Below are 26,133 nucleotides of genomic sequence, written 5' to 3'. Positions count from 1 at the left end.
GTCTCTTTAAAGAACAACTGTTTTTCTCATGACACACTGAATTTTAACATCTGATTACCATCCAGGTGTCTATAGTTAGAGCAGACCCGGACAGAACAACATGTTGGTTTCTCATAATATCAGACATCAAGACATCAGTCTGATTTCCCTCTTAATTACCAGTTAAATGTTGCTATGTTAGTAAGCTAATTACTACAAACTAGCAGAGTAGAATCTGCAGACTCTTCAGTCTGAGTGATACAGTAGGAGGTGCAGCCCTGGCTTTTGTCCAAATTTCAGTTTGTAATAAACTTGCATAAACCACAAAAACCACAAACTTGTCAGAAATAAAAGATCAGGGAACTTGGTCCGTGCAATACGCTGAAACATAGGGTTTCAAGTTGAACGTATATGAGCACCAGAGAAAGATGTTTTAATTGATTGAGAAATAGCCTACAGTACATGCCTATGTAAATAAAAGCTGCTTTTGAAGCAGATCTCCTTAAGAAACTATCCCTTTGATGAATTTCATGCTCATTTTATTATTTAAAAGTGGAACATAAATTCCATCACTCAAATTACGAGTGTGTCCTTCAACAAGTTGATGGTTTTATAGACTGAAATTATTAACATACAGTGCCTTGCAAAATGATTCACCCCCTTGGTGTTTTCCTATTTTGTTGCATTACAACCTGTAATTTAAATGGACTTTTATTTGGATTTCCTGCAATGGACATACACAAAATAGTCCAAATTGGTGAAGTGAAATGAAAAGAATTACTTGTTTCAAAAAATTATACAAAAAAACGCCCAGAAAAGTGGTGCGTGCATATATATTCACCCCCTTTGCTATGAAGCCCCTAAATAAGATCTGGTGCAACCAATTACCTTCAGAAGTCACATAATTTGATAAATAAGAGTCTGCAACACCACTAAGCAAGGGGCACCACCAAGGAAGCGGCACCATGAAGACAAAGGAGCTCTACAAACAGGTCAGGAACAAAGTTGTAGAGAAGAACAGATTAGGGTTGGGTCATAAAAAAATATCAGGATCTTTGAACATCCCACGGAGCACCATTATTAAAAAAAATTGATGGCACCACAACAAACCTGCCCAGAGAGGTCTGCCCACCAAAACTCACAGACCAGGCAAGGAGGGCATTAATCAGAGAGGCAACAAAGAGACCAAAGATAATCCTGAAGCAGCTGCAAAGCTCCACAGCGGAGATTGGAGTATCTGTCCATAGGACCACTTTAAGCCGTACACTCCACAGAGCTGGGCCTTACAGAAGAGTGGACAGAAAAAAAGCAATTTCTTAAAGAAAAAAATGTGCAAACATGTTTGGTGTTTGCCAAAAGGCATGTGGGAGACATATGGAAGAAGGTACTCTGGTCAGATGAGACTAAAATGTAGCTTTTTGGACATCAAGGAAAATGCTATGTCTCGCGCAAACCCAACACCTCTCATCACCCCGCGAACTTCATCCCCACAGTGAAACATGGTGGTGGCAGCATCATTCTGTGGGGATGTTTTTCATCGGCGGGGACTGGGAAACTGATCAGAATTGAAGGAATGATGGATGGAGCTAAATACAGGGAAATTCTTGAGGGAAACCTGTTTCAGTCTTCCAGAGATTTGAGCCTGGGACAGAGGTACACCTTCCAGCAGGACAATGACCCTAAGCATACTGCTAAAGCAACACTCTGGTGATTTAAGGGGAAACATTTAAATGTCTTGGAATGGCCTAGTCAAAGCCCAGGCCTCAATCCAATTGAGAATCTGTGGTATGACTTAAAGATTGCGGTACAGCAGCGGAACTCATCCAACTTGATGGAGCTAGAGCAGTTTTGCCTTGAAGAATGGGCAAAAATCCCAGTGGCCAGATGTGCCAAGCTTATAGAGACATACCACAAGAGACTTGCAACTGTAATTGCTGGAAAAGCTGTCTCTACAAAGTATTGACTTTGGGGGGTGAATAGTTATGCACTCTCAAGTTTTCCGTTTTTTTGTCTTATTTCTTGTTCGTTTCACAATAAAAAATATTTTGCATCTTCAAAGTGATAGGCATGTTGTGTAAATCAAATTACACAAACCCCACAAAAATCAATTTTAATTCCAGGTTGTAAGGCAACAAAATAGGAAAAATGAGAAGTGGGGTGAATATTTTCGCCATCCACTGTACAGTGTGCTAACATATCATTGTTTAATTACACTATCGGTCAAAAGTTTTAGAACACCTACTCATTCAAGGGTTTTTCTTTATTTTTACTATTTTCTACATTGTAGAATAATAGTGAAGACATCAAAACTATGAAATAAAACATATGGAATTATGTAGTAACCAAAAAAGTGTAAAACAAATCAAAATATATTATATATTTGAGATTCTTCAAATAGCCACCCTTTGCCTTGATGACAGCTTTGCACACTCTTAGCATTCTCTCAACTATCTTCATGAGGTAGTCACTTGGAATGCATTTCAATTAACAGGTGTGCCTTCTTAAAAGTTAATTTGTGGAATTTCTTTCCTTCTTAATGCATTTGAACCAATCAGTTGTGTTGTGACAAGGTAGAGCGGTATACAGAAGATATCTCTATTTGGTAAAAGACCAAGTCCATATTATGGCAAGAACAGCCCAAATAAGCAAAGAGAAACGACAGTCCATCATTACTTTAAGACTTGAAGGTCAGTCAATCAGGAACATTTCAAGAACTTTGAAAGTTTCTTCAAGTGCATGATGAATGATGAAACTGGCTCTCATAAGGACCGCCACAGGAAAGGAAAACCCAGAGTTCCCTCTGCTGCAAAAGATAAGTTTGTTAGAGTTACCAGCCTCAGAAATTGCAGCCCAAATAAATACTTCACAGAGTTCAAGTAACAGACACATCAACATCAACTGTTCAGAGGAGACTGTGTGAATCAGGTATTCGTGGTCGAATTGCTGAAAAGAAACCACTACTAAAGGACACCAATAATAAGAAGAGACTTGCTTGGGCCAAGAAACACGAGCAATGGGCATTAGACCAGAGGAAATGTGTCCTTTGGTCTGGAGTCCAAATTAGAGATTCTTGGTTCCAATTGCTGTGTCTCCCAGAACGGATGTGTATTTCCACATGTGTATTTCCCACCATAAAGCATGGAGTAGATGTTATGGTGTGGGGGGGGGGGGATTTGTTGGTGACACTGTCTATGATTTATTCATAGACAATTCAAGGCACACTTAACCAGCATGGCTACCACAGCATTCTGTAGCGATACGCCATCTCATCTGGTTTGCGCTTGTTTTTCAACAGGACAATGAGCCAACACACCTCCAGGCTGTGTAAGGGCTATTTGACCAAGAAGGAGAGTGATGGAGTGCTGCATCAGATGACCTGGTCCTGCCAATCCCCCGACCTCAACCAAATTGAGATGGTTTGGGATGAGTCAGACTGCAGAGGGAAGGAAAAGCAGCCAACAAGTGCTCAGAATATGTGGGAACTAACCTTTGACCTGAAGTGTAAATGGTGCTCATAAGGCTACTGCATGAGTCAATTAATAAATAATATGCTACACTTGATTTAGGCTACATTATTGCATGCTACATGTTTCTGATCATTGATAGATGAGCAAACTAGTAAATGAGCTACCACTAACCAAATATATAGACAGAGATTCGGTGAAACATTTGATTGATTATGAGACAAGTCACAGGATTTTGGTCGGGAGTACGACAGGCTACTACACGAGTGAAGAGCAAGCAGACTTGTTTAACATGCTAGCAAAATGTTCTGATCAACTAATATATGAGCAACTAGAATAAAGATGATCATTAGCACTCACCTCAACTCCGCTAACATTTCCCCAGCCTAATTGTTTCCTAATATCCAAACGGAGATTCAGTGAAAACAAAAATCTGACATTGATTGATTTATCTAGAGGAGTCCCCCATGCTTGTCTCAAAGTAGCGTGCCTGCGCTGTCCGAATAAAAACGGTGCTTAATGATGATCTAGGTGACCAAACACGACTATTGCTTTAAATGAGTATAACAGTTGAATGTGACTTTGGGAGTTTCAGTATAAACAAGAATTTGATACATGCCCTCAACTACTTTTTATCCAATATTTTCATAATTCAATTGATAATAACTAAGATTAGTTTTCCTCTCTCTGAGCTTTTTATAGACCTAATATCTGTTTCCTCTTCTCCTCACTCCATTGCTACCGGCCTCCGCCGCGATGTTCTCAACATCAGATTAAATCAATGTAGCCTGTTTTCTATAAATCTGGCATTTTCTTTCAGATTCAGGCTAATTCAATTTATTTTAGGTCGAACCAGGCCTGGACTCGTGCTTCAGCTCACCAGCTTGGGTCAGACCTGGATCAAATTTTCAGTTCTGATGAAAACTCTAAACTGCATTCAGGTCTCAAGGCTACTTTGTGTGAAGTAAATAAACTAGACTAAAGGCTTACATGTGTCAACCTGTTTGAATTATGTGCTATTTCACATTTTTCTAATCTGCAGCTGAGCATGTTGTGTATTTTGTGGAATTGCACAAAAATATATTTCGGGAAATGTGAAGAGTGGTCTCAGAACTGTCCCCAGGATCCCGGTTACTGATGTTAATCCCTAGCACAGAGCACCAGCAGCACATGTACAGCTAGCTAACATCTGGATCATGGTTGCCATATCTGCTCACTAATTTGTATCTCCATATGGAACGAGATCACTCAGTCCCATGAGACCTGTTGGCCCCGACCACAGCCACTCAAGCTCCAGAAAATGGCGTTTAAATCCTGCATTATGCTGAGAAGAATCTGGTATCTTTTAATCCCCACATTAATACCAGTCCAGTCTGATGACAAATTTCACTTCAGGAGAGGGATGCTCCTAGAGGTCACGGGTCAGCTAAACTGGTGAGGTTTTCTGGAGTTAAATGTGGGAGGTAAATAATTAACAGTACATCGTTTGGCTCTGGGTTCAGTTCAATAGAAACTTGTCCCCTCAATAATTCAGGTTGTTAGCCCTTTTATCAAGAGTTCCATCAAATATGTATCTTACTCTGGGACCTCTCCCTCTCTAATCTACCTACCCTAGCTCATTTCTGATTATCGTTATGGCCAGTTACAATACGGCTACCTGACATGGATCAAACAAGTATGTTTAGGCGTGCCACTCCTTCCCCTTCCCCACGTCCCATTGAACACGTCCACGGGAGAGATTGATTTGATGGCCAACATTAATTATGTGCCTAGACATAAAGGCAAATTAAGAGTGATATAGTGAAGGATAAATCGACTTGTCAAATTTTCCAAGAGTGAGCGAGTAAGCACTTGGTGCTGGACTTGCACCATAAGGTATTGCGTTATTCCTGCCACTACTGACGGTTGAGTCACACTGTGTGTGACTGCCTGTCCCTGGACAACCATTTCACTTACAGCACATGCTCACTGGACCGACCGTTCTGTCTGTGCTCACCAGGGCTCTGGCCTAATGGGCCCTAAATGGGAACACTTGTGGTGATGCTGTGGGAGTTGACAGATTTTGACACTTTGTGTACTCTGTAGTGGAACACAAGTATATCATGTATTCAGTCAAGCATCTGTCCTCCTGCATTGTGTCACTATAGGCTGAGGATGTTTCCTCAAGCAGGTGCAGATGGCCTGAGTCTTCGTGGAAATACCTAGACACGATCGGTGAAGATTATACAACGGGTGGGTCTAATCATGGATACTAATTAGTTAAAACCGCATTCCAGCAGGGCGTATATTCCACAAGTTACCACCAGCTAAAGGTATGACTTTTTGCCTATTTACTCGGTTACATATCACTGCTCAATCCACAGTCTCATCAAGCCCAGCCAGACAATTTATAAACTTGATCACTGTAAAAAGCATCTAGACATTATCTCCCATTTCTTTTAGAATAGCAATTGGTTTTCAATAGCAGAGATTTGTATAAACCTTGCTGTTTGTCTCTGACATTTGCAACATTGTTTCAGTGTTGAAATTCGATCTTCAGCTGTCCCATAGTAATGAACGTGTAGGGGTCAAGAGTCGGGATGAGACAGACAGGTAGGCAGCTTTTTTCAGCCAGTTGAAATCAGGATTCAGCCTAATTTTTATGGATATATATATACAAAGACATTTCAATAGAAAACAGGTAAAAACGAAACAAAGTGCACCTAGTTTGCAGTCTTTCCAGCTTCAGTTTGAAGTGATTGTGTTAGCTGTGTTGTTGGCTAGCTCCTCTGAACAACAGTGTCCTGACAAGAAACCACATTTTCTATGTCAGGTGAAATCAGGCATCATTAGCTCATTGTTATGGATGTGTCCAAATAAATATCACCAAAAAACAGGTTAAACAAATTAAAATGCAGCTACTTTGTTGTTATTCTGGCTGCACTGTTTGACGTGACTGTTAGTTAGCCGTAGTTGGCTAGCTAGCAAGGGATAAGAACAAACGACTGGGTTGCGTCCATAGATACAGAACAAAAAGACTTAACGACTGGGTCGCGTGTTTGGCAACCAAACCGTTAGAACGAACGACCAGCTGGCTTGTGTGGCAACCCTAGATTTGTGTCGGGACTACTTTGTGGAGGGATGAAATAGTTGTAATAAATGCATCAAAATAACAATTTTAATGAGTTCAGCTCCTTTCCCTCTCTTTGGATCTGACAGGGAAGGCTGCCTGCTGTGGAAGGTTTGGACCGATCGTCAGGAGCAGTAGTCGTATGCTATCCTGCTTCACGTGAGCCTGTGAAAGGGGTAGGAAAGATCGGATTTCTCCATCCCTTTCTCTGGCCGTTGTATTGGGCAGTTCAATGGTGAAAAATGTCTCAGTCCCTGGAGCAAAAACTTTGTGCTAGCCAGGAGCACAAGTACAGGACATAAATAAGCTGCTCCCAAACATTTTAAACCTGCATCAGGACATCAACAAGCAGCTCCCAAACATTTTAAACCTGAATCAGGACATCAACAAGCTGCTCCCAAACATTATAAACCAGCATCAGGAAATTGAGTCTATCATAGTTCATGTGGTAGGCCGTCTTTGTAAATAAGAATTTGTTCTTAACTGACTTGCCAAGTTAAATAAAATTGGGATTCAATGACATTATTAATATCTGGCCCTGTGCCCTCCCTAAATCGTTGCATTGAACGTTTCATCAGACTTTTAGTGTGCAGCTCTGTGTGTGTAACATTTATTGACAATTTTGATACCTTCTTGAAACAAAGCCTGTTTTATAAGGATATATATACCCAAATAATTTGGGTTCCTGGATTCTTTCACAGCATTATAAGGCTGCATTGAGACAATGACTTATCAATGACCCAACCCAGCTCAGTTAATTGCTACTATTGTTTTGCTGTGTTGTCATAATGCTTCAGCAAATGTACATTATCTCAAAGGCATTGGAAGACACAATGTAAGTAACCTAATGTGTGTCCCTATAACTGCCCTGAATGCCTCTGCTGATCCTATAGATATTGTATGCAGTAATCATGTGCCTATGAACTAGAGTTATACTGTCATCACTGATGTGGTGTGTCCTAGTAGGAAGTCCACTGTGTGCAGCTCACCCTGCACTAAAATAAATAATATGAGCATGTCTACTTCTGCTAAGCTTCCCAGTAAAGCAATGAAAACAATCAAGCATCCCAGAAAAGTGGTAAATATAGCCCACATTAACATATGTAGCTTAAGAAACAAGGTTGATAAAATCAATAATTTGCTAGTAACAGATGACATTCATAATCTGACAATTTCTGAAACTCACTTGGATAATACCGTTGATGATACAATGGTAGCAATACATGGTTATAACATCTACAAAAAATACATAAATGCTAAAGGTGGAGGTGGAGGTGTTGCTGTTTACATTCAGAACCACATTCCTGTAAAGCTTAAAGAGGGTCTCGTTAAATATTGTTGATGTAATATGGCTGCCTCACCTAAAGCCCATTCTGGTGGGAAGCTGCTATAGACCACTAAGTGCTAAGTCAGTATCTGGATAGCATGTGTGAAATGCTTTATAATGTACGTGATATCAACAGAGAGGTGTATTTTCTGGGTGATTTAAATATTGACTGGATTTCAGCAGGCTGCCCACTCAAGAGAAAGCTTCAAACTGTAGCTAGTGCCTGCAACCTGGTTCAGGTTATCAGTCAACCTGTCAGGGGAGTTACAAACAGTAATGAAATCATCGACATTTACTGATCACAGCTTTACTAATGCTGAAGAAGTATGCTTTAAAGCAGTATCCAAATCCATCGGATGTAGTGGCCACAATATAGTAGCCATATCTAGGAAAACCAAAGGCTGGGCCTAATATAGTGTATAAGAGATCATACAATAGGTTTTATAGTGATTCTTATGTTGTTGATGTAAAAACATATTTGTTGGTCTGTGGTGTGTAATGTGGAGCAACCAAACGCTGCACTTGACACATTTATGGAATTGCTTATTCCAGTTACTAATAAGCATGTACCCATTAAAAATGACTGTAAAAACGGTTAAATCCCCGTGGATTGATGAGGAATTGAAAATGTGTATGATTGAGAGGGATAAGGCAAAAGGAATAGCAAGTAAGTCTGGCTGCACAACTGATTAGCAAACGTACAACAAATTGAGGACTCATGTGACTAAACTGAATAAAAAGAAGAAACTACACTATGAAACAAGTATAAATGGCAAAGAATGTGAGTAAATAGCTTTGGAGCACCCTAAATGACATTTTGGGCAAAAAGGCAAACTCAGCTTCATCATTTATTGAATCAGATGGCTCATTCATCACAAAACCGAATGATAATGCCAATTACTTTAATTATTTTTTCATTGGCAACATTAGCAAACTTAGGCATGACATGACAGCAACAATTGCTGACACTACACATCCAAGTATAACTGATCAAATTATGAAAGACAAGCATTGTAATTTTTTATTCCATAAAGTGAGTGTGAAAGAAGTGAAAATATTATTGTTGTCTATCAACAATGAAAAGCCACTGGGGTCTGACAACTTGGATGGAAAATTACTAAAGATAATAGCGGACGATATTGCCACATCTTCAATGTAAGCCTACTAGAATGTGTGTACCCTCAGGCCTGGAGGGAAGCTAAAGTAAGTCTGCTACCGAAGTATAGTAAAGCCCCCTTTACTGGCTCAAATAGCCAACCAATCAACCTATTACCAACCCTTAGTAAACTTTGGAAAAAATAGTGTTTTACCATTTTACTGTAAACAAATTGACAAAAGACTTTCCGCATGCTTATAGGGAAGGACATTCAACAAGCTCAACAACATTGTCGATCATAGTCTGATGATGGAAAAACGTATGTGTTATGGCTTGACACCTCCTGCTATATTATGGATAAACAGTTACCTGTTCAACAGAACACAGAGGGTGTTCTTTAATGGAGGTCTCTCCAACATAATCCAGGTGGAATCAGGAATTCCCTAATGCAGCTGTCGTGGCCCCTTCATTTCTTTACTAATGACTTGAGAAAATCCAGTGTGGCTATGTATGGGGATGACTCAACACTGTACACTTAACAAAGAGCTGCAGTCAGTTTCAGAACGGGTGGCAAAGAATAAATGAGTCCTAAATATTTCAACAACTAAGATCATTGTATTTGGGACAAATCATTCACTAAACCCTAAACCTCAATCTTGTAATAAATAATGTGGAAATTGAGCAAGTTGAGATGACTAAACTGCTTGGAGTAACCCTGGATTGCACACTGTCAGGGTCAACACATATTGATACAACAATAGCTAAGATGGGGAGAAGTCTGTCCATAATAAAGTGTTGCTCTAGCTTTTTAACTACAAGGCAGGTCCTACAGGCCCTAGTTTTGTCGCACCCACCTGGACTACTGTTCAGTTGTGTGGTCAGGTGCCACAAAGAGGGACCTTGGAAAATTACAATTGGCTCAGCACAGGGCAGCACAGCGGGCCCTTAAATGTACACGAAGAGGTAACATGAATAATATGCATGTACAGTAAGTCTCTCATAGCTCAAAGTGGAGGAGAGATTGACTTCATCATTACTTGTTTTTGTAAGAAGTGTTGACATGCTGAATGCACCAAGGTGTCTGTTTAAACTATTAGCACACAGCTTGGACGCCCATGCACACCCCACAAGACATACCACCAAAGGTCTCTTCACAATCCTCGAGTCAAGAACAGACTATGGGAGGCGCACAGTACTATATAGAGCCATGGCTACATGGAACTCTATTTCACACCAGGTAACTGATGCAAGCAATACAATCGGATTTTAATAACTGATGAAAATGCACCTTATGGAAAAGCGGGGACTGTGAAGAGACACACACAGGCACAGACACACATACACATTATAAGTCACGCATTCTACACACACGTACACATGGATGTTCTTTGTAAATATGTGGTGGTGGAGTGGTGACCTGAGGGAACACACTAAATGTTTTGGGAAAAGTGTTATGAAATGTAATGTCATGTAATATTTTAAACTGTTTAACTGTCTTATGGTTGCTGGACCCCAGGGTGTTCCTTAATAAACACAAATACAAATATAAATCATAGTTTGAATATGTTAGTAACCTGTTGTATGAAAGTGATAATGCCTGAGAAGCCAGTGTTTGGAGGAAATATTGGCACAGGCGTTGTTAGGCGTACAAGAAGTAAACCCTCACTGCTTCACGACAACACTAACCCTGGACATAAATGAAGGTTGGTTGCTGTCATTTATTACATCGACAACCATAATCACAAAATGGCAGACGTCATGCTGTGCCACATTGAGAAACATAATCTGGGACTATTATCGCTGTACGGGTCTCGTTGTAAACATGTTAATTGTCAGGAACACCACCTGCACACAAAATAAGTCCATTACCAACCATGATAACACTTCATTTTAAGAGATCCTTATTACAGTGTAATTACATATGGAATTACACTGTAAAAAGTATTGTAATTAACTGTAATAATTCACACTGTAATCACAAAATGTAACTGGTGGTAATTGCAGTCTGTAATTACAGGGGTGTTACAACGCATACTTGTCACAAATGTTGGAATTGGAATTTGACTGGAATTAAAATGGAATTGACCTGCTTATACTGTTCATATTAGTAATTTAATGATCAGAAAGTGCAACAATGTTACAGTGCAAAGCCATGCTGCATGCATAGAGTCCTATGAACCATACTGTAGTATAGGCACTCACAGATATTTAGACTTCTATAAATTAGCCAACTGAAAACCGACCACCTCAAATCAAATCAAATGTATTTATATAGCCCTTCTTACATCAGCTGATATCTCAAAGTGCTGTACAGAAACCCAGCCTAAAACCCCAAACAGCAAGCAATGCAGGTGTAGAAGCGCGGTGGCTAGGAAAAACTCCCTAGAAAGGCCAGAACCTAGGAAGAAACCTAGAGAGGAACCAGTCTATGAGGGGAGGCCAGTCCTCTTCTGGCTGTGCTAGGTGGAGATTATAACAGAACATGGCCAAGATGTTCAAATGTTCATAAATGACCAGCAGGGTCAAATAATAATTATCACAGTAGTTGTCGAGGGTGCAACAGGTCAGCACCTCAGGAGTAAATGTCAGTTGGCATTTCATAGCCGATCATTGAGAGTATCTCTACCACTCCTGCTGTCTCTAGAGAGTTGAAAACAGCAGGTCTGGGACAGATAGCACGTCCGGTGAACCGGTCAGGGTTTCATAGCCGCAGGCAGAACAGTTGAAACTGGAGCAGCAGCATGGCCAGGTGGACTTGGGACAGCAAGGAGTCATCATGCCAGGTAGTCCTCAGGCATGGTCCTAGGAGAGAGAGAGAGAGAGAGAGAGAGAGAGAGAGAGAGAGAGAGAGAGAGAGAGAAAGAAAATTAGAGAGAGCATACTTAAATTCACACAGGATATCGGATAAGACAGGAGAAATACTCCATATATAACAGACTAACCCTAGCCCCCGACACATAAACTACTGCAGCATAAATACTGGAGGCTGAGACAGGAGGAGTCAGAAATCCTCATTGACACAACTCTGCAATAAAGGGTTCTGGAGTCTGATGCCCAGGTCCAATGGCAAAAAACTTTACATTGTTCAATCATTTAACATGTTGTATTTGACAATGGGTCAACTACTTTAACCATCAATGACATTTTTTTTAAGACACATTAATAAAAAGTTATTGTTAAAATTGTTTAATAGTCATTTGTGCTTGTCAAATTGTAAGCTTGAATTGGTTGAATAATGGTTTATTCTGTATATAGTGCCTTCAGAAAGTATTCAGACCCCTTGACTTTTTCCACATTTTGTTACGTTACAGCCTTATTATAAGATTGATCAAATAAAATTAAATCATCATCAATCTACACACAATACTCCCTAATGACAAAGCAATATACATTTTTTTTAGAAAGTATTCAGATCCTTTGCTATGAGACTCGAAATTGAGCTCAGGTGCATCCTGTTCTCATTGATCATTCTTGAGAAGTTTCTACAACTCCATCGGAGTCCACTAAATTCAATTGATTGGTCATGATTTGAAAAGGCACACGTGTCTGTATAAGGCCCAACAGGCGACAGTGCATGTCAGAGCAAAAACCAAGCCATGAAGTTGAAGGAATTGTCCGTAGAGCTCCGAGACCGGATTGTATCGAGGCACAGATCTGGGCAAATATGTACCAAAACATTTCTGTAGCATTGAAGGTCCCCAAGAACACAGTGGCCTCCATCATTCATGAATGGAAGAAGTTTGCAACCACCAAGACTCTTCCTAGAGCCGTCAGAGAGGTGACCAAGAACCTGATGGTCACTCTGACAGAGCTCAGGAGTTCCTATGTGGAGATGGGAGAACCTTCCAGAAGGACAACCAACTCTGCAGTACTCCACTAATCAGGCCTTTATTGTAGAGTGGCCAGATCGAAGCCACTCCTCAGTAAAAATGACAGCCTGCTTGGAGTTTGCCAAAAGGCCCCTAAATGACTCTCAGACCATGAGAAACAAGATCCTCTGGTCTGATGAAACCAAGATTGAACTCTTTGGCCTGAATGCCAAGCGTCATGTCTGTAGGAAACCTGGCACCATCCCTACGGTGGAGCATGGTGGTGGCAGTATCATGCGGTGGGGAGGGTTTTCAGCAGCAGGGACTGCTAGACTAGTCAGGATTCAGGGAAAGATGAACGGAGCAAAGTATAGAGAGATCCTAGATGAAAACCTGCTCCAGAGCGTTCAGGACCTCAGACTTGGGTGAAGGTTCACCTTCCAACAGGAACAACAACACTAAGCACATAGCCAAGACAATCCAGGAATGTCTTTGAGTGGCCCAGCCAGAGCCCTGAAACCTGAAAACAGCTGTGCAGCGACACTCCATCCAACCTGACAGAGCTTGAGAGGATCTGCAGAGAAGAATGGGATAAACTCCCAAAATACAGGTATGCCAACTGTCACGTTCTGACCTTAGTTCTTTTGTTATGTCTTTGTTTTAGTATGGTCAGGGCGTGAGTTGGGTGGGTTGTCTATGTTCCCTTTTCTATGATTTGGGATTTTTGTGTTTGGCCTGGTATGGTTCTCAATCAGAAGCAGCTGTCATTCGTTGTCCCTGATAGAGAACCATACTTAGGTAGCCTGGTTTCACTTTTGAGTGGTGGGTGATTGTTTCCTGTGTCTGTGTTTGTACCACACGGGACTGTTTCAATTTTCATTTGTTCATTCATGTTGTTATTTTGTATTTTTGTAGAGTTCAGTTTTATATATTAAAATGAACACTTAACACGCTGCACATTGGTCCGACCTCTCTTACTCCTCGTCAGAAGAAGAGGACAATCGTTAGCATCATTCCCAAGAGGACTCGAGGCTGTAATCGTTGCCAAAGGTGCTTCAACAAAGTGCTGAGTAAAGGGTCTGAATACTTATGTAAATGTGAAATTTTGAAGATTGATGAGGATTTTGTAAATGCTTTAAAATCAATTTTAGAATAAACCTGTAATGTAACAATATAAGGGCACAAGGCCAGACCCAGATGCAGACACAACAGAGCAGATGGTTGAAGTCTTAGATGTTTATTAATCCAAAAAGGGGTAGGCAAGAGAACTGGAGTACAGTAGGTACCGAAGGGCAGGCATGCTTGAGGTCAGGGCAGTTAGAATAGTCAGGCAGGCAGGAATGGAGTCCAGAAAGCAGGCAAGGGTCAAAACCGGGAGGACCAGCAAAAGATAATAGAAAAAAGAGTACTGGGAAAAAAAACATTGACTTGACAAACATACAAGACGAACTGGCACATAGAGACAGGAAACACAGGGATAAATACACCAGGGAAAATAAGCGACACCTGGAGGGGGTGGAGACAATAACAAGGACAGGTGAAACAGATCAGGTTGTGACAAACAAAACATGGAAAAAGTCAAGGGGTCTGAATGCTTTCCGAATGCACTGTATATGTGACCGACCAGCTCGATTTGGTCCTATGTTGCAAAATTTGAAATTGTGTTTTTTTACATTCGAAAAAAGTAGAGACTCGGAAACTAGAAAATGGCATATCATACACGGCAGTTGAGAAACAATGGGAAAGTTATTTTGCTTTAAACATTGATAAACTTGAAACCCCACTTTTGAGAAATCGGCCTTTGAATTGTTTGGTACACCTACTGGAGAGCTTTTCTACACCCACTCAACATCGTTCAGCATTATTCGCACCCTCTTAAGCTTTAGCCCCATCCATCTCTTTAAGGACGTGTGACACATATGCACTTTCCTGAAACTAGTCACATATGAACTTGAAATGGTCATGGACAAACTTTTATTCCATCATGTGACGTTCTAAGGGTTTCCCTGTTGAGGGACATTCTCACTTTAGGATGGGATGCATTGGTGCAATTATGCATCCCAGAAATAAAGACAGAATTTCAAGATCTACCTATATGCACAACACGCTCAAAATAATGATGACCTCGAACATGCCCACATGTGGTGACAGTGACGTCATGTAACAGTGCGCAAAGAATGGGGTTAAGAAGAAGGTCAGTGGGCAAAATCCAAACATGACAGATTGCCACGAAAGAAACAAAGTCAAAACAGGAGAGAGAAAGTACGTTTTCTATGCAATTTATTTAGCTTTTTTGGACAATCTAGCATAGGTGGACGATCTAGCATCTGCTGGATGATCTAGCATAGGTAGTTAGCTAGTATTTGCTAGCTAGCTAGCCTAGTGTTGGCTAGCTAACTGTAGATAGCAAAAGTAAACTGGCGTGTTTGCTAGGCCTCCCAACTAGGCTAGCTAGCTAGTTACCATCTACAGAATAGATTTTCCATGCAATCTAGATTTTTGGGGGGATTAGCTAGCACGCTAGCTAGCTAGTTTTCTAACCTTGATTATCCATCTAGCTAATGCTGGCAAATATGCTATGATCGCTACTCGCTAGCTAACTAGCAAGCTATTTAACATTAACTGTGCTCAATGGTCTTATCTTCCCCGAACCTTGTTCTCAGGGCATGTTGTTGTTACACCTCTGTAATTACAGACTGCAATTACCACCAGTTACATGCTGTTATGACTATGTTATGACTATGTAACTATGCGTTGTTACAAATAACTACAGTACTTGTTACAGTGTAATTACACATGTAAATAGGCTGCAATGAGGAGCAGTCTAAGTGTTACCACAGTTGGCATGTGAGTAAAGGCATGGCGTATTAAAAACATTACAGCAAGTGTGATGGAAACAGGAAGCGTCAGTACAATTTTATAAATGTTGACAGACAATTTGTTCGTTCAACATGGTCGAATATTTTGTGTCTCTAAAATGTATTTATGATTTATTTTACAATTGTTGATAGAATAACCATTTTGTTGAGGTAAATTTTCAGTCACGCAACGCTTTGTTCTGTGGTCCTCCCACTGCGACTTGGAAAAGCATGCACAATTTTGGCCACAGGGTTGTGAAAGTGCACGTGATGAGCTTGATGCATCTTTCCAATAAATATAAAGGATCTTATTTTGTATGCTAGTTACATGATGATCGGTGCTTAGCTGCCAATTAACAAATACAAATGATCTTGCTCTTAGCCATCTCATCATATAACCTACCCTGTCCAGTGTCCACCTCATCAGTGAATTGTTGTCTAGAGAGCATGCGAGAAAACCAGATTGTGCAAGTTTGCCATTTATCGCAACAGTTAGGTGTCGTTGCTAATGGTCTCTGATCACTGTCCTTTTGCATGTATTAGAGATGCCAAACAAATGAACACTGATACTCGCTTAACAAGCTTTTCTTCATGATATGTATTACCCTGACTTCTCCTCTATCAGTTACATGCCTGACCCTGAATTAGCTCGAGAATTGTTTTCATCTATTTTCATCTCTGGCAGACAAACATGCCCCCTTTAAATGGCCTAGAGTAAAAAATGGAACAAATCCTTGCTTCTCTACAGAACTTTCACATCTTTTTATGATGAGAAATCAGGCCTGGATTAAGGCTAGGCAAACTGACTCTGTAGCTGATTAGCAGTTTTTCAGGTAATTGAGAAATATATGCCCTTCCTCAGTCAACAAAGCTATATCTAGCTACTTTCTAAGTTCTATCTCAGACTCTGCTGCTGATCGGTCAAAATGTTGGAAAACAGTTAAGGCACTGAAGCATGGACATTCCTCTCCTTCCCTGCCTAAGCAAGTTGTGTAAAACTCTGGGATTATTACTGAGAAAAAATAGATAAGTGATACTTTTAATCATCATTTTATCTCGCAGGCTTTTTATATGAAAGAAATTGTGGTTTAACTGACCCTAGTCAGCCAGTCAACTGCCTGCCCCTCTCTAGTTGGCTCGATGGAAGTTCTGTCAATTTTTACTGAATTTTAGTTTTCATTTCAACAACTTTCTACTTGTGATGTGCTAGACGCCTTGCAAATCCACTGGGGCTGGTTTGATTGATCCTTTGTTGCTTCAGCTTTCTGATCCTCTGATTGCAGAATCTTTAACACATTACAATTATTTCTGGTACCATCCCAGGGTCTGGAAGTCGACCCATGCTGTATACTTCCCCTTTGGAAAGGTGGTGACCAGTGTAACCTAAATAATTATCGCCCCATTTCCGAACTCTCTTGCCTAGCAAAAACGAATCCTTGGTAAATACAAAATTTCGATCCTTTTTAACGATGACATATATGCACACCAGTCAGGTTTCAGACCAGGTGATAGCACCACCTCTGCTACTTATTTGGTTTTATTTATGTTATGTTCTTAATTGTTTGGATAAACATTGTGTAGACCTTTTTATTGACCTGTCTAAAGCCTTCGACATTGTGGATCACTCATTACTTTTTCAGAAGCTTTCATCAATTGGCTTGGACCAGGCTGCATGTAGCTGTTTTGGAAATTATTAAGTACAGAACACAGTGTGTATTTACTGATGGTGTTAAATCAGGTTTTCTGGACATAACAAAGGGTGTCCCACGGGGATCGATTCTTGGTCCATTTCTTTTCACTATTTACATGGACAATATTGGTTTATCTGTAAAAAAAAAAAAAAAAAACGTTCACCTATATGCAGATGCAGATGCTATTTCCCCCACAGATAACCCGGCTCTGTCAGAGCTTCAATCTACCTTTATTGCCCTGCAGAAAGCCTTTGTTGAACTAAAATTGACACATAATGCAGGTAAAACCAAGCATATATTATCTACTATGCATACGTACTTTGGATGGGTCCCTCATTGATCATGTCCTCGCATATAAATATCTGGGTATCTGGATTGAGGAAAAGCTATCTTTCAAAAAGCATATTAATGACTTGGTTAAGAAATGAAGAATGAACAGGTTTCTTCTATAGGAACAGGTCCTGTCTTTCATTAAATATCAGAAAATGTACATTTCAGTCAACATTTATTCTGGTAATTAACTATGGTGACATTGTCTATATGAATGCAGCTTCCCCTGTGTTGAAGCCACTGGACACAGTTTATCACAGCGCATTGCATTTTATTACGGGCGATAGGTTCAGTACAGGTCATTGCGTTTTATTACGGGCGATAGGTTCAGTACACGTCATTGCGTTTTATTACGGGCGATAGGTTCAGTACACGTCATTGCGTTTTATTACGGGCGATAGGTTCAGTACACGTCATTGCGTTTTATTACGGGCGATAGGTTCAGTTCACGTCATTGCGTTTTATTACGGGCGATAGGTTCAGTACACGTCACTGCGTTTTATTACGGCCGATAGGTTCAGTACACGTCACTGCGTTTTATTACGGGCGATAGGTTCAGTACACGTCATTGCGTTTTATTACGGGCGATAGGTTTAGTACACGTCACTGCGTTTTATTACGGGCGATAGGTTCAGTACACGTCACTGCGTTTTATTACGGGCGATAGGTTCAGTACACGTCATTGCGTTTTATTACGGGCGATAGGTTTAGTACACGTCACTGCGTTTTATTACGGGCGATAGGTTCAGTACACGTCATTGCGTTTTATTACGGGCGATAGGTTTAGTACACATCATTGCGTTTTATTACGGGCGATAGGTTCAGTACACGTCATTGCGTTTTATTACGGGCAATAGGTTCAGTACACGTCATTGCGTTTTATTACGGGCAATAGGTTCAGTACACGTCATTGCGTTTTATTACGGGCAATAGGTTCAGTACACGTCATTGCGTTTTATTACGGGCAATAGGTTCAGTACACGTCATTGCGTTTTATTACGGGCAATAGGTTCAGTACACGTCATTGCGTTTTATTACGGGCAATAGGTTCAGTACATGTCATTGCATTTTGTATTAGAATGTGGCTGGCCTTCCTTAAAGTCTCGTAGATCGATGCATTGCGCTCTTTTTGTCTATAAAGCTTTCTTGCATAAACTTGTGCCACCCTTTACCTCATTGTTAACCTATACTGTAGATGTACGGGCTACGGGACCCAGGCTCAAGGATGGCTAACTCTGGAGAGCCCTTCGATCTCCAATGAGTTGGGTAGATCTGCTTTTAGTTTTTTTGTACCTTACATGTGGAATGATCTACAATGCACTTTAAAATGAGAGGGAGGAATTTAAGCCTTCTAGTGCATTTCAAACGGTTTTTAGGGGACTTTTTTTTACTGAAGAATGTGTCTGCTTTTTATGATTGTGTTTTGCTTTTTGTGCATTGTTGTGTATAATAACATGTGTTTTAATATGTAAATGAATGCGTAGTTGAATGTGTTTATTGATTTGAATGTGTATTGTGGTGCTATACAGGGCTCATCTGGAAAAGAGACCTTGGTCTCAGCATTGACTCCCTGTCAAAATAAAGATTCATATATTTATTATCTGTAGAGTGGAAAATGCAATAGAAACATTAAAAGTAAATGTTTTTTATTCGGTACATGAAATCTTAAGCCCAAACTCACAGCTTTTTATCCACAACAAAGTCAGACTGGTGGAAATACTCTTCTGGTGGAGAAAGTGTGCTTCCACCAGACTGACTTTGTTGTGGATAAAAAGCTGTGCGCTTACACCTACGTTTTCATGAACCAAATGAAAAACCTTTACGTGAAAATCTGTCACAAATTAGATGGAAATCTTGCTACAGAGAAAGTAATTTTTTAAAGAAAGCATAAAGTGTTTATTCATATCATTACAAACTCTTTACATTACACTCCTGGTTGCATATTTATTTAAGCAATGTTAGACCTGTGCCTTTCATTCAGACACCTGGGATGAAAGCGCTATGATGAAATTGTCACCCCACATTAGATCGCTGTGGTATAGCGCAAAGTCAAGACGCATGGGAGAGAGTGAGAGTAAGAGGGAGTAGGTGATATTGATCATAATAAGCATGGCAAATGACCTCCCAATTATTTTTTAGACGGGAGCCATATGACTTGGGAGGAAGCAGGCCTTTTCCATGAATGAGCAATGAGTGGGGCTCTGTGAGCACGTCCGCAACCAGCGGCACTCTGGTGTCCAGGGCCCCCCGACATACTGAGTGATTGAATTGTATTTCTGATGGAGCAATCCTCGACATTTTAACTTAAAAGCAGAGCGCCATAAAACAAAACAAATTCCAACACGCCGAGCCCTCGTGATTAATGTAATTTAATATCCTTATGCAGGCCGAAATGTTGTATTCCCGAGTGACCATGAGGCATGTCTGATTGACAGTGATAAAGAAAGTAGGGGTGTTAACCCCAATGTCATTGTCAATCTGCATATCCGTTATATCGCAACTGTGTAATTTTCCCACTGATGTATCGGCTAAATGATTCCTCCTCTCCTAGTTGAAATGGTGTGGTTGAAGATCAAGACCGTTAAATGTATGAATACTTTGGGGTCTACATGAAACGCACAACATTAATATCTAGTCACTTTTAAGCAAGAAAACACCACTTGCACATTGATTAAAGCACACAATAAGAGCATGCAATACACTAGTGTTGGCATTCCATGTTTGTCATGATATACTGGTTACGCTGGCCATGAAATGTCATGCTCTCTTCTGAAAGTCCCAAAGGTATATAATGAAAACTGTACATCAAGACAGAACATAACCAAAGGCCATTGTTGTTTCAGGAGCAGAAGAATTGCCTTCCCGAAGTATGTCTTGTACTTTACTGTACCTTATTGTATTGGTAGTGGGCTTGTTTTTGCTTCCACAGTTGCATGAGAGCAGAGCTACTTCTTTTTGTCTTACATGTGACAGGCTTTTTATCACATTCTGATGCCTCTAGCTCACCCTCTCTGTTAATTCCAGCAGGCCTTAAATAGGTTTCAAACCTCTCCTCCAGGGTGCGCTCTCCACCTCCCTGTCCCACCCTTACTTTTTAACACATTATTCTGATGAGCGACGGAAGATATCTAAAAACCTGACAGATTTGGACAGACTGAGTTTAATTGCAGTTTACTAACGTCACATATCCGTCTATCCGTCAGCACAGGCTAAAAAGGCGTCCTCTTAAGGGCATGGAGTGACTCGTGAAGTCAAGGAACAACTGGCAACCTGTACATTTGAAAGCCATATTTTTCAGAATTCCTAAACTGTTGCCATAGCAATGCTTTTTATAGCCTGTGTCGAAACTCATTAAGATGCTTGAGTGGTGAATTTGGGGAATTGAAATATATTCACAAGTTTTTTTTGTTACATTTTTTGTAGTCTAAAAACACATTACATCTTGGTTGGTGAGGAACTCAAGTAGGCATTTGAGAAATGTATGTGTGGATGTGAAATGTGTGCGTGTATGAGTAGTGCTGACTGTGTGAGGTCACACCGCCATTTTAGAGCCTCAGGTCATTAAATGTTAAACGAGTGCTCCGCAGAAGACATTTGGGAGAGGCCTGCATTTTGATTTCAATCGTAAATTGTCAGAAGCAAACTACCTGTCAGGACAAGAATAGTATTTTTTCATCTTTGTCAACTATTTCCATACTGAGTAAGTGCATCTGAGACCAAGAAGAACTGCAACCCGGTTTCAGAAATGCCTTTGCTTTCCTTGGTCAGTGGTATTTATGGTGCTTCTTGAGTAGGTTGTGTTACGATGCGACAGGTTGTGAGTTCCCGTCCCTGTCGGAGAGAAATTTCCACTCTATCACGTTTCTGACTACGGCTTTACAATATGTATATTTCATCTATACCTCACCAAACTCTCATATCAAATATCTAAAGAAGAATCCAGTTTAGTCTTTTTTAAATTGTAAACTTAAAAATGATTATAATACACATAACTAGGGAGAGAGCAGCACCTCAGTCCTGGTCAGCACAGTCATCATCCAGCTAGCTATAAGCTGCTATGCCAAAATGTAACTCCTTCTCTGTATCCTCACTTGAGCTCAAATCAAATACAGTTTGACAAGTTGCTGAATACTGCCAATTATCAAGTCCCTGAATCATGTCAGCTTAAAAAGAGACTAACATCTCACTGAGTTTATTCACCATAATGTGTACGTGTATGTATTTGTCAATTTCCTCCACAGTGTGCAATTTGTTTTCACGCAATCATTGCCAGAAAATATGAATCACGAATGATGCATGATGCCATCTTTAAAATGAACCCCTCAGTGCTTGATTTGTACAGTTATATTTTTCCTTACCTCCCCATCCTCTTTTATCCATTGCCTTTTTAAATGATTCAAACGGTTGTGATAATCAAATGGAATGGATCCCATGGTTTCTGTATCGTCTCTAATTCCTCCTGTTCATCGTCATCACACATCCGGCTGTCCTGAATTGTATCTGTGAGGCCTCCTCTCCAGAGTGTCTTTATAGCAGCCTTAAGGAGGACGCAGTGCTTCTGGCCAAGAAAACACAGAGAGAGCAGTGGAACCAACTGATTCCTGCTGGCAGACAACGAGACTCAGGCAAGCAGGCAGCCACTAGAGGTTTGCCATATACTGTATGGGGGCTGCTGAGGGGATTCCCCCCCTCCATCACAACCACCCCTCAGCATTGCCGCATTTTCTGCTTGCGTCAAATAAGCCAGCTTGAACTGCTTAATTATATTATGTAAGCCGTGAGATCAAGGAGCATATTGAGAGCTTCCTCTTAAGCGCATCAACGTGTGTGAGTCTGTGTGTATGTTTGTGTTGGGAGTGGTGGTGTAAAGAATGAGCAGTGGCCCTAGCTCTTGAGCACTTCATCATATTATTTTCTTTCAACCGCCTCCAGACGGGGGCGTGCCAATCTCCCCTGATCAAACTCCCCTGATCTCTCCGAGAGAGAGCTTACTGGGGCTCAGTGTCTGCTCTGAGAAAGCGCCTCAGATGGAATGTTTACTATTTGATAACATGTCACATCAGGATCAAATTGTTGACAGGCACTTCCTACAGTTGTGTGAACAGGTTGGAATGGGAGTAAGCCTCAACAACCCATCGCAAGCATGCTTGACAAAACACGGACAGAAGATGCTTGCTGGCACCAGTTTTGCAGCTTAGAAGGAGGAAATGTGTTTTTTGGGGGCACATTGCAGAGGATAATGTGTTTTTTTTATAAAAACCTTCACAGGATGAGTAACATCCTTGAGTGGCTGACATGACACCCTGAATCATTTCGAAACTATTTTGTGGTTCCCAAGGGTAGACCAAAAAACTGGTGACGTGCTGAGTAAAAAAAAAAAGAAAGATTGACAACGTGACGGTTTAGTGCTGCAATAATTTTACCTTCCCCTTTAGCACTTTTCAAACAGTGGAATGTAAGGATTTGTTCTTGTTCAGCTTGAAACAACGTGGCTCTGCAACAGTAAGCCAACTTTGAACGGTCTGCAGTTTCCATTTGAAAACAACACAATGATCGAAAGAACGAACAGGCATTCTATTGGAGTAAAAGTAAGGTGCACTTAGGCTTGGAAAATAGCAACATCTTACATAACTGGACTGCTATTTTCACAAGCTGGTGCAGGACACTATTAATTAACATTGGACAACAGTAAAGGTACATAATAAAACAAAACATTGGATGCATTGGGCCAAATAAACCAAATTGGTCATCAGTTTTTATTTTAACCTTCATCTAACTAGGCAAGTCAGTTAAGAACAATTCTTATTTTCAATGACAGCCTACAGGGGAACAGTTAACCTTTGTTAACCTTGTTCTACCTTGTCAGCTCAGAGATTCCAACGCTCTAACCACTAGGCTACCTGCCGTGGTTAGAGAGTGTCACATAAATGTGTCAAATAAATGTATGTACTTACTCATAAGTGATATGCAGGCTCTATTATTTTTAATCAAGATACCTTTATTCATGTAGTTTTCTCATTTCTTTTTCCCTATGACAGTGTAAAGTAACACCATAACCTGTCCCGTAGATGGCAAGGAGTAGCACTGAACATCTGGATTCTATGATTTTGATATTGAGGTATCTGGACCAGAATGCTGCTATTCGGTTATTTTCCGAGGAAAGAAAAAAACAGCCTTACCGATCTGATCCTGTATTTCAAAAAAGAGGATAACAGAATCCGGATCATTCTGATCCAGATGAAGCGTTTTGATAAACTGAGCCGCACAGGCATGTGCTCTTGAAGTCAGCTCTCAGCAATTTGCTGTGATTGGGTTGTGGTTAACAGGCGGTGAAGAAACCTTAATGCACTTCTTCCAGTCTGTAGTAGTGAGAACTTCAGTCACATTTCGACACCTCTTAAAGAGCTCTTAGGGGTACATTAAACAGCACAAAAGACCCCCTGACATTTCTTCGTTTTCACACTTGGCTAGGAGATCATACATTTGGCAGGGTTGAATTGAGTTTAATCCTACTGCATAGAAGTGCACTTTGATCAAGTTTCATTATCAGTGATCTACAAAGTCTGAAGGAATATTCCAAAGGTACAAGAATTAAGTTTACTGTTATAAAATCAGTTAAATGATTTGATAGTTCATTGACAGTATGGCAGTGTGCTGAAAAACCAATACTTTTATGCTACATAGGATATTCATTTTGGTACACTTAAATTATGCCTTATGCATTGTAAAACCATTGCATCAAAATTATAAACCCCTTTACAATTTTAAACACAAGGTCATTTAAATAACCCAAATCACATATATGCCGTGCACTGGGCTCAAACTGAATTTGAAAGTAGCTGATTAAGCTTGTCTGGTGCAATGGAATAGTCCCAAAAATGCAAACCTCGCCCATCTGGCATTGTAGGGGCAGCGCTCATCCCAGGTCTGACGCGGTAAGGGTCAAATCTGTTATTGTTTTCATAATTGCCGCGGTGTTCATTTACAGTGGCAAACAAAACTGTTCTGGAAGAAAATGTGTGATGTGAGGAAAATGCAGTCTGTTTAAAAATAAACGCAAGGAATGGTTGATGTATTCACGGGAACTGTGGGTCCTACAAGTTGGCTGCACAATAATTACATCTCCCGGGGATCACAGGGAAAACGTTTTTTAAATGAAAAGCCGGCAAGGCAAGAGTTACATTGGGTGTTGCTGGTCTCTCTTTCACTCGAAAACACAGAATAATTGCAATATCTCTCCAGCATACAGACAGATCATGTGGAACCACTTGTCATGTTGTGTTCCTGCTGCCATGTGTTGTGTTTTCAGGAGGCGGGGGGTAATGGAATTAAATGTTTCTATTCACACTCCTAGAGGGTAAGGCATTCAACCCCAACCGAATGAAAACATTAAGCTGGCAGAAACCTTGGTAGGTCTACCACCTCAAGGATTTGCTAAAGTTAGTCGCCATGGTAGCGGAATCAACCACTGTGTATTTGCTCTACAGAGGGCAGTCAAATAAGTTGTAGAGAATCGCAGCATTGTAATTGTTTGCTGTTTCAACACAAGGAAGGACACAAGCTGTAGTTATGGGCAAGTATTCACAAAGCATCTCAGAATAGGAAGGTTGATCTAGGATCAGTCCCCCCCTGCTTATCATTTTAATTTAAAAGGAAAAAGCACTCCTACTCTGAGACACTTTCTGATTACAGGCCCAACATGATGTCGAAGAGAGGAGAAGTGCCTGCAAATGAAAGGTTTGCTGATCTTACTTTGAATGTGTAACGGTGGTTGGTAACCTTCAATCTGGCTGTATCAAGAGGATTATAAAAGCTTTATGGGACAATCATCAACATTTGAAATGCATTTTCAAAATACATACAGTGGGGAGAACAAGTATTTGATACACTGACGATTTTGCAGGTTTTCCTACTTACAAAGCATGTAGAGGTCTGGTTTCCCACTGGGCACATACTGGTTGAATCAACATTGTTTCTACACCATTTGAATTAAATTATGTTGAACCAACTTGGAATAGATGTTGAATTGACCTCTGTGCCCAGTGGGTTATGAAGTTGTACTGAATATAGCCCGAGAGGAGGAGGATTGACTCCATTCCTGTGTTCCATTGTGCTTTTATGTCACTCTCTACCTGAGGAAATACCACTATGTATTGTAAAATATATATGTTTTTAAACAAATTGTGTTGGCCGAGCACACAGTCCTATGACTGGTAACTTGATTTGCATTTAAATTAAACAATATTGACCAAAACATTTGGCTGATGAGGTTTCTCAGCAGTGAGTGTATTGTGTAATTTACCATGGCCTTTGAAATGTTTGACTTATACGTATATTGATTTGTTCACTCACATGTTTGAGGTAATTGCTTGATTTTACAACGTTACATTCATGAGCCCATGTTCACTGAGTTGGTGTTTGCAAGGTAGGACAGACACTACCTTGTGTATCTAGTATTTATTTTGTCTAT

The 26,133-nt window shown here is 40.4% G+C and overlaps 1 long non-coding RNA gene across 1 annotated transcript in view; it reads right to left on the bottom strand.

Moving 5' to 3' along the window:
- Nucleotides 1-8,714: 8,714 nt before the first annotated feature.
- LOC149976925 (uncharacterized) overlaps nt 8,715-26,133 on the bottom strand; it is a 47,677-nt gene continuing 30,258 nt past the window's right edge. Inside the window, exon 3 of the long non-coding RNA XR_016487366.1 lies at nt 8,715-11,777. This is a non-coding gene — a long non-coding RNA (uncharacterized LOC149976925). The remainder of the gene's footprint in view (nt 11,778-26,133) is intronic.

This window comes from Oncorhynchus mykiss, chromosome 16, assembly GCF_057628025.1.
Source record: "Oncorhynchus mykiss isolate SJ-2025 chromosome 16, ASM5762802v1, whole genome shotgun sequence".
Taxonomy (NCBI): domain Eukaryota; kingdom Metazoa; phylum Chordata; class Actinopteri; order Salmoniformes; family Salmonidae; genus Oncorhynchus; species Oncorhynchus mykiss.
The sequence above is the reverse complement of the archived record's forward strand: the minus strand, read 5'-3'. Positions and strand labels throughout refer to the sequence as shown.